The 10,454-nt window shown below is 43.0% G+C and overlaps 1 long non-coding RNA gene across 1 annotated transcript; it reads left to right on the plus strand.

The window, feature by feature from the left end:
* Positions 1–4,792: 4,792 nt before the first annotated feature.
* On the plus strand, positions 4,793–9,656 carry LOC119351836. The gene is made up of 9 exons (XR_005170078.1): positions 4,793–5,354; positions 5,434–5,512; positions 6,087–6,177; positions 6,270–6,340; positions 6,426–6,495; positions 6,624–6,676; positions 6,761–6,851; positions 7,113–7,210; positions 9,464–9,656. It is a non-coding gene; the product is annotated as an uncharacterized LOC119351836 (long non-coding RNA).
* Positions 9,657–10,454: the final 798 nt, after the last annotated feature.

The following is a 10,454-nucleotide window of genomic DNA, read 5'->3' on the forward strand; positions in this document are numbered from 1 at the left end:
TGTTCATCCCATCGATCAGCTTCAGTTAGTAGCAGTAGCGAAGGAATCGCTCGATCGGGTTCAGTTACACTACAAGGATTCCAGTCTATTGCAACAAAATTTATTGCTACAGCTATGTTTTGTTGCAATAAAGCGCAATATTACCACAAGTTCTCCGGTTGTGGTAATAGGCGGCACATATTGCCGTAACTTAGTTTCGTCGCGATAAATACTAACTTTGTTGCAATACAGGCCTCATATTGCAACAAACTGTATTGGCGTTGCAATATGGTAGCGGTATTGCGACAAACAAATTTTGTTGCGTGAGGGCAGTCATTTTGTTGTAATAGAGACTAGGTATTTCAACAGAATAACTATTTGTGGCAATATTCAAAAAGATATTGCAACATCGGTGTAAAGTTGCATTAGTTACAAATATTGTTGCAAAAAGTGGCTAAATATTGCAACAAACTACATCGGCGTTGCAATATGATAGAGATATTGCGACAAACAAATTCCGTTGCGCGAGGCAGCCAATTTGTTGTAATGGAGACCAGGTATTTCAACAGAATAACTATTTGTGGTAATATTCGGAAATATATTGCAACATCAGTGTGCCATTGCATTAGTTACAAGTAAAACAGTGAAAGAATATATTATTCAAATTTATAGATAATAAGTTATGATTTTTGCAACCTTTAAGGAGTAATTATTTTAATTGCACCAATTTCAATTAATCAAAACAATGAAAAAAGTTTATAAATGGACAGGAGACTCTTTCTTGATAGGAATATATATTTAATTTGTTAAATTTGGATTTGAAATGGCCAAGTTGTTGTCATTTTAAAACTACGGTGTTTTCTACCAAAATAGGGACTTGTCATATGGAAATCGACAATGAGTTAATTGCATGGAAGTATCACAACTGGGGCAGTACGTGCAGATTGGTCTCACAACTTCGGTAAAATAAAAGGGATTGAAAAACGCGCAAGAACCGGCATTCCCTAAACGTCGCCCATTACATCTGCGCACACCCGTCGCTCCTTCATGGGCCAGCCCATTTTTACATGTTTATGTCATTTTCAGTTAATTTCCAAAAAGGTGCAACAAACTGTATTGGCGTTGCAATATGGTAGCGGTATTGCGACAAACAAATTTTGTTGCGTGAGGGCAGTCATTTTGTTGTAATAGAGACTAGGTATTTCAACAGAATAACTATTTGTGGCAATATTCAAAAAGATATTGCAACATCGGTGTAAAGTTGCATTAGTTACAAATATTGTTGCAAAAAGTGGCTAAATATTGCAACAAACTACATCGGCGTTGCAATATGATAGAGATATTGCGACAAACAAATTCCGTTGCGCGAGGCAGCCAATTTGTTGTAATGGAGACCAGGTATTTCAACAGAATAACTATTTGTGGTAATATTCGGAAATATATTGCAACATCAGTGTGCCATTGCATTAGTTACAAGTAAAACAGTGAAAGAATATATTATTCAAATTTATAGATAATAAGTTATGATTTTTGCAACCTTTAAGGAGTAATTATTTTAATTGCACCAATTTCAATTAATCAAAACAATGAAAAAAGTTTATAAATGGACAGGAGACTCTTTCTTGATAGGAATATATATTTAATTTGTTAAATTTGGATTTGAAATGGCCAAGTTGTTGTCATTTTAAAACTACGGTGTTTTCTACCAAAATAGGGACTTGTCATATGGAAATCGACAATGAGTTAATTGCATGGAAGTATCACAACTGGGGCAGTACGTGCAGATTGGTCTCACAACTTCGGTAAAATAAAAGGGATTGAAAAACGCGCAAGAACCGGGATTCCCTAAACGTCGCCCATTACATCTGCGCACACCCGTCGCTCCTTCATGGGCCAGCCCATTTTTACATGTTTATGTCATTTTCGGTTAATTTCCAAAAAGGTACGACATGAAGATTCGAACTCGAGACTTCTTTCTTCCGCCACTACCTGCGCAACCAATTGGACTACTTCACTGTTTGTGCGCTGTATTCTCCGTTTTGGACGTCTTATTCTTTATTCAGTTCGCTGAAGCCGAGTTTTTTTAATTCTTTCTGGTTTAGTTTAGTTTGGTTTTTATTTCCTTTTTCTTTTATTTCATATTGTTGTTTATTTTTCCAAAAAAGAACGAACATTTCTTAAACATAATGAACTTTTTTACAAATTGATGAACTTTATTTCAAATTCAATGAACTTTTTTGGAAATAATTGAATTTTTTTTTAAAAAAAAATAGATGACATTTTGTTCAAATTTGATGAACTTTTTTCTATTTCGATGAACATTTTTCAAAATTGGTGAACTTTTTTTCAGTTTGGTGAACTTTTTTTTAAAAAAACCGTGAACTTTTTAAAATCACTATTTTTTTTATCTTTTTGCGGTTTTTTCTCTTTTTTTTTCTTTTTTGGAAAAGTCAACCGTCGAGGGGGGACCGACCGAGCAGTTAACTGCGCTCGAGGAAGGGCTCACCTTACATGGGCCGGCCCAGCGCAGAAGCGCAGAGTGCGCCCGTTCCTCAAGTGGCCGCTGCTCCATTGCGTCGTTTGTTTAAAATAGCAGACGTATATGTTTGTATACTTTGGTCCGCTGCGTTTTTTTGTATCTGTTTTTTTGTATTATAATTTTGTATAAGTTTGTATTTCTTTTCATCAAAATCACAAAAAAAGTGCAGCTGGCAGGATCAATCCGGTCATAGTTGTATAATTTTGTATTTCTTTTCGTCAAACTCACGAAAAAGTGCAGCTGACAAGATCGATCCGATGATATCTCCGTACAAAAGAAAAGAACGCAAACCACTAGGCTATCCCATCGGTTGTGATATACATGCTTTTTTTACTTCTTTTATTTATTTTGTTATTTCGTGTTTTTTCTCCTGCCGTTTTTATTCTGTATTTCTGTTTTTTCTTTCTTTATCATTTTTCCTAAATGTGCGGATTCCTTTCAAATTTATGAACTTTTTTTAAAACTGATGAATCTTTTTTTTGAAATCCATCAACTTTTACTCAAATTTGTGAAGCTTTTTTCAGAATTGATGATTTTTTTTTCTAATTTGTGAACTTTAAAAAAATAAATGAACCTTTTTTAAAATTTGATGGACTTTTTTCAAAAACGAATGAACTTTTTTCGAAATAAATGAACTTTTTTAAATTGATTAACTTTTTTTAAAATTTGAAGAACTATTTTCAAATTTGATGATTTTTTAAATTAAACTACAACAGTAGCATCAATTATACGAGTAGAAGTGGATATAGCAACTAAACCATGATATTCCAACAAGGACGACGGCGGCAGGGCTCCTTCGCCCCCTCGTGGATGGATCCGATGCCAGACGGATCTGACGGATAAGGGCGTCGCGATGCGGTGGGTCGCGACAGCGCGATCCGGCTTCCTAGCGGCTACGTTGGGAGGTGGATGACACGGATGTGGCCTCCGGTGGTGGGGTGTGCTGGGTCTTGGTAGCGGCGGCTATCTCACCGGATCCGTGGTCCCAAGCACCAGGTGGCGCGAGCTGCGGACGACGACGAGAGGGATCCCTAGAGACCTCCCAGTGCCCTACCGTCTGCTCCTCCCCTCCCCTGTCGCTGCCAGAGGGCGTGACCGGGTGAAGCCGGGCCAGCGGCAGCATCGCCAAGGCCCCTTCACCCCCTCGTGCGTGTATCCGATGCAGGACGGATCTAGCGGGCAAGGGCACAAATATTTGACATATATCCCAAGTTTCAATTTTGTCATGTCAACTAGGGAGTAAACAAAGATACACAATTGTAGATCCATGATGAAACAACACGTTGCTAACACAACAGATCTCAAAACGAAATTAGATTGGTTGTTAATATACCTAGTTGAATTTTTATGTTTTTCGTTGAAACAAAAATGACATGATTATGTTGGATCTACTCTGGCGCGGAGGAACCCTCCATGGACTATTCAGTAAGATGAAAGATGTTGAGATCACCCCATCTCAAGATCAAAATGTGAGATCGAGACTGGCATAGATCGACCGTCTCACCAACCCAGCCCATTTGTACTTGTGTTCCAAGGCAAGAGTATTACCTAGTAGTTTTAAAGCGAGGGCCACATGAGGTTTCTGTGAGTTGTAGTTCAAAACTAGCCAAGTTTTTGCTGATGATTCTTGAAATTGCAGTGCAAACCTGGTTGTACCTACAACCGGGTCGTCCGGCGACAACGCGCTAGCACCGGTCGCGACCCTACTTTCGCGCGATAGCCACCCCTACCAGGCTGCAGCTCGTGCCGTCCTGACCCGGGCGGCAAGCCCCAGCTGGCGAGCCGCCCCTCTGACCTTGCACGCCGCTCCTGGTCGGCCATGGCTCCCGTCGCCCGCTTCCTCCATCCTCGGTGCTGACCAAGCAGTTCCGTTGTCCCTCTACCCGACCTTCGCCCGCGAGCTCGAGCCTCTCCACCGGCCATGGATGCGGGCTTCCCGCATGCCGCCTACCGCCGGACTTAGGGAAGATGACGGACGTGGGACGATTTCATCAGGAATCTCGCGATCTAGTTCGGAGGGAAGATGATGATCGCGAGACGATTTAGCAACATATATATCTCATATTGCTTTGAAATATTATTATTTTTCCAACTTATTTCATTATTCTAAACATTCCCTCCAAAAAAATTACTTTCCCGCCACATAATTTTGGTTTACTGTAGTTTGCGCCAATATTTTGTGTTCCCGCCAAAAAATTAGAGTATTTATCTTGCCGCTAAAGACCCTTCCTAACGACCCACAATTACTATTCTAAACCAAATCACACGCGTCTTCACCGGCGATTAGATCTGGAGCTCTCGTCCCTGGTTCAGGTTGTTCTTTCTCCCGATCTCCTCCCATCCTAGAACGTCCAGAAATCCTAGCATCGTCCAGCGGATGCGGCGTTTGCCCAGCGAGCCGCGCGGTGCCGCCGACGAGGAGTCGTCGTCCTTGATCTCGCCCTCCTCCCTCTCCTCCGGACCCTCCGATGCGGGCCGCGTCTCCGTGTCCTCGGCCATGCCCGCTCGCCGCCGCACGCCCCGTCGGCTGCCCGACACCCGCGCGACCCCGCCCGCTGTCAGAGGCCGTCGCCCTCGCCCGCTGCCGGAGACCCCGGCCCACGGCCGCCGCCCCTCGTCCGTTGCGGGATACTCGCGAGCGCGCCGCCCGCTCGCCTCGTCCACTGCGTCACAGGGCGACATCCCTCGGCAGCGCCCCGCTCCCCGTGCTGCCCACCGCGAACCCCGGCCAGTGCGCCCTCCCTTGGCGGCGTCTACGTTTGGGCAAAGTCGAGCCAGCGGGCGTCGCCTGGCTCCCCTCCTCCGGGCGGCCATGGAGGAGCCATGCACTGCTAATGTAGTATCTCTTGTTTTTGATAATTTCGCATAATGTAGTTTATGACTACAATGTTTCTTACTCTGATTTTATTGTGAAGACGTCGGATGATGAAGACGACGGGTGATCGTGATGGTGACACCCAGAGCTAGAAGGCCACGAGGAGTTCAATATGAGATGTTAGTATTCATGTCTGCTCTACATAATTCTGCAACTGTATGTGTATGAGTACTAATCCAACCAAAAAGTACCAATATTTATTTTATTTGTGAAGCAACAATGGTATGAAGAATATCTGCTATTGCCGGCGTGTTGTCTTTGTAGCAGCTCATTGAGAAGTTAGGCTTTAATAATGTGACTGATAAGCCAGCTGCACTTAAAATGATGAGAGATGTATGTGAATCTGTTCTTGAATCCTACGAAAGGAAGCAAAGCTAGCACATAGTGGTGGTGATATCTTGATGAGTTACAGAGCGGCCTTGCGGAGGCAGCTTGGGAAGGTTAACAAGGGATTGCATTGGAATTATTTCTGATTAAGTATTAGCTCTGGATTACCACTGTTTTTGGTGTTAGTCCAGCTGTACTGGTGCCATAACTACACTATCTGGGTTGGCACTTCAGTTGAATTCTGGATTTATTCTTTTGGTCTGGTTCTCTCCTTATGATTGTCTTCTATGGTATGGCCTGGTATATCATACTTCAAAACATGTTGTGCCTGTTTTTTTTGCGATACTGAGTGAGGAACATGTGCAGGTGTGGGACTTGATAAAGCTTGGAGATTATGTTAGTGCAAGGGACGATGTCGATCCCTCTAGGATAGGGATTGCTGGTTAATCACTCGGAGGTATTATAGATCATGATTGCATCATGATACTCAATTAATACATAGACTTCACTTTTAGAAAATTTATCTTTTTTATTTGGAGCTGAATACAGGAATGCATGCATGCTTTGCTGCTTTTGTGGATACACGGTACAATGTTGTTCTTCCAATAATTGGTGTTCAGGTACACACAACAGTAATTTATGGGTGCACATAGTTTTGTGATTTGTCCCATGTAAGTAAAGCACTGCTCTTTGTGGTGGCTACAGGGATTTCAATGGGCAGTAGATAATGACATGTGGCAAGCTAGAGTTGATAGCACTAAGCATTTATTTGAAGGTTAGATACCATGCATCCTCTTTAAGATTGGGCACACACCATTGAAAAATATAGATCACAACTGAATATATTGTATCAGTTCAGAACATTTACATATAAGTATCTATGTTGTTTTGTCTTTCCTGTAGAAGCAAGAATTGATTCAGGGAAGAGTGAAATAGATGCAGAGGTTGTGAACAAGGTGACTATCTGATTTATTTGACATTTATTTCTGATTGTTCCATTGTAAATGTTTGACGATCGTGTATTGACATATTTTTACCAGGTTTGGGATAAGATAGCACCTTCTATGGCTTAACAGTTTGATGCTCCCTACTCAGTTCCTCTGATTGCACCATGTCCACTCCTCCTAAATGGTAAAACCAATCATATTTCTTATTGAGTGCTTCTGCTTCGTCCAATAGTTATTGCACAACCCAACATATTAAAAAGTATCTCACTTCTCTTTTATGAGTTCAATGAGCTCTTGTCAGGGCTGGGCTTCCAGTCTTCAGTATATATTTTTGTTTTATGATTTTATGGTTGAGCCAAAACTGTTGTTAACCCTTCGTTTAAAAATTAATGTTAATTCAGCATTTTTCTTGCGGCTGGAGCTTCATTTATCGATTACGATGCAGGTGCTGACGACCCTCATTGCCCAGTCCTTGGTCTACAAGAACCTGCCTCCAAAGCTGCTGAGGCTTATGCAGAAGCTAGTTCTGCGGATAAGTTCAAGGTAACATTATATCTGCTCCTCCAATCCAAATTAATTGATGCTCCTCTAGTACAACTTTGTCTTTTGACATGCAATATGTTTACTTTTCACCATGAGGCGTGGTTCTATGTTTGCCCAGACTTTTTTTGCATGAATCCAAAGCAATTGACAGTGGTTACCGCACCTATAATTGTTCTTTTCGTTTTTAGGACAAAGCACGTTTAAGATGTTGAAAACAAAGAACCTGAAACTCATTGCAACAAAGTTCAGTAACGTGTAGCCCGCAATGCAATCGCTCGGGTTCAGTTAGAGCCCAACGCCTCGCTCGGGTTCAGTTAGAGTCAATGCCTCGCACACACGCGCGTACGTGTACGAGAGAAACGCGCATCGCTCGGCCCCGACCTCCCACCGTAACCGAGAACTCCCCGAAATTTTCCTTCCCCTCGCTTCTACCACGGTTTTTTCCATCATGGACGGCCCAAAGAATGTCATGTAGCTGCGTCTCCGGCTCGCCCAGGATGAAAAGCCCATTTTATGTCATGATTTTTTGTCATAGAAGTAGGAGCCCACCACATCTATGATGATACCGGGTTTTGTCACAATTATTGTCATAGAAGTGTCATATGTATGACAGAAAAAAAATTCGTTTGGCCCAAAATGTCATGGATGTGTCTTTTTTTGTAGTGTAATATTTGTTGTCCGTCATTTGATGCAAATACGACACCACCTTGACGCGAAGTATTCGATATTTTATGTGGTGTTATGATCATATTCATGAGTGCATAATGATGATTCCTTGCTGTTGGAATTTGATATGCTTCTGATAGTAATCACCCTCGTATGCCTTTCATGCCTATCGGGAGGAATCCGGGGAAGTCTCTGTCTTGAGTAGACACGAACTTGTCTCTAATAATTCGTTGAGACGATTATGTCCGGTAAGGCATGGTGAGGTATGATGAGTGGTGATTCTGTTTGTTGGTGTGAAATATATTTGTTATACTAATCCTGAAGTGAATGCCTTAACCTCCTGAGTCGACCGTAGATCGAGTCTTGTTCCAGTAACCCCCATACTTGTTTCGTACTACCACTTGTCCCTGCCATAGGTAGGGTACGGTTCAGTAAGTTGTCAACCCCTTCCTAGCACACACCGTACAGAGAGGCCATGGTGGAAGATACTGGCTGCATTTGGTAGACATGCCACCTGGTCCGGGGGCATGGGTGTTTCCGGTTGGAGCCGAGGGGGTAGCTCCCCTAGTTTGCGCGCGTTATAAATTTTGTGATCCCATGCTAGTCGAGGTTGTAGCCTCCCCACTTAGAGTTTCGCTTAACGGGTGTCATGGGTGATTCCAGACACCGGTAAGTTAGGCTGGTGTGTGTGGTCAGGTGTGTTTTCAATTAAAAGACTGTAGACGAAATTAGTCCCAGTGGACTAAAGGAATCCGTTACTCGTGGGTAAGGAGTACACCCTCTGCAGAGATTATATCTATTTGAATAGCCGTGTCCATGGTTAAGGACTACAGTCTGGGATGGGTCAAGTGTCGGTCTTAGTGTCGGTCTTTGGAGGAAAAATTGCTAAACCAGAACATGGATCATGACTTGTGACTCATGATGATTATGATTACTATTATTATGGACTAACCATTTACATTATTTGAATTATTGAGTATCCCTGGGACGGTTCTACCTCCTGGATATTCACTGTGATTATTCTCTTATAAGCCCTTTATGTGGTGTCGCTCAGACGCCCGACTGTGGCATGCTTGTTATTTAAATTACTTATAAGCCCTTTTTGTGGTGTCGCTAAGACGCCCGACTGTGGCATGCTTGTTATTTAAATTACTTATAAGCCATTTATATGGTGTCGCTCAGATGCCCGACTGTGGCATGCTTGTTATTTAAATTATTTATAAGCCCTTTATGTGGTGTCGCACAGACGCCCGACTGTGGCATGCTTGTTATTTCTTTTATTTATAAGCCCTTTATGTGGTGTCGCTCAGACGCCCGAGTAAGGCATGCTTTATATTATTATCCTTCGAGGCGTCACTTCAGACACCCGATCGGTGCATTCTATTTCTACTCCCTTATTGCATATTCATGTTGTATATGAATAACCTACTTGCGTGCATCATGGATTTTTTTATTTTGTGACTGACGTTGTGATCATAGAATATTTCAGAGCACGATTATCATTTGTTATCTTATACCTGTGTTCATAATGTTTGCGAGTACATTCAAAGTACTCACTGGCTTGTCCCTGGCTATTGTCTTGGCCAGATTTCTTGCATGGAGAGGAGCGTTGCGATGACAGCCCCGGAACCTACGCAATGGTGATAGCAGCCTCACGAAGATGGGAGTTATCCAGGTCGGCTATTCCTGTGAGAAATGGAGTCCCATAAACACTGATGAACCACAAACCGCTTCCGCCAGCAGCCACTAGAAACCTTGTGTTGTACTCATAGGCCAGAATGGTCTTGTACTACATATTTTGTATTTTGCTTGGAATTTCTGTATCAAGTTGGTGCCTCATCAGCTAACAGTAATCCTGGGGCTGGTGAGCACAAGGACCAATTTTTTTGGGAAATTGATATCCCGAAAATCCGGTCCTGACAACCTTGGTATCAGAGCCAGGCTGACCATTGGCTAATCCTATCTTGGCCAGGTCAATAAACCTAGGTTAGTCAACCCACCAGACCTGAACCTAACCCCGGCCAAGCTTCTCGTGTAAGATAGCCACACAGTGACCCCAACACCTTTTGGCAACCGGTGCCCAACCTATTAGCCTAGCCTGTTGATCACGCGCCAGTGACCGACACCTAAATTGTCTCTTTCGCAAGCGTGCGAAGAAAGACTCTGATCCCTTGTTCTATAAAAAGGGCACGCTAGCCCCAACCCAGCACAACACAGCCTTTATGCCAAAACCAAGCCAAGATGACTGGCCCCATTGTGCACAATGAGACCACAGCAACCAACCTTAGAGGTTTTGTGACCGTGCTAGTAAACCTCACCCGCTGTGCCTTTGCATTAGAAGAGCCCCCAGAATATGTTGTGTACCAAGGGCCGATGAGCGGTGAGAGCCGTCAATTCTGGGCCACTATGCACATCTATGGTAGGGGTCTATAGCCAGAACGCCCCTACAGGTTCACCGGAAGGACAACTTCCTTTGAGCCATAAGCCATCCAACTAGCTGCTTGAGAGGCTATAGTTCAACTCCATCACTTGTCGCCCAGAGTTAACTGGCGCTCGTTCTACTACTACCCCAGCCGTG

Source organism: Triticum dicoccoides, chromosome 2A (genome assembly GCF_002162155.2).
Source record: "Triticum dicoccoides isolate Atlit2015 ecotype Zavitan chromosome 2A, WEW_v2.0, whole genome shotgun sequence".
Taxonomy (NCBI): Eukaryota; Viridiplantae; Streptophyta; class Magnoliopsida; order Poales; family Poaceae; genus Triticum; species Triticum dicoccoides.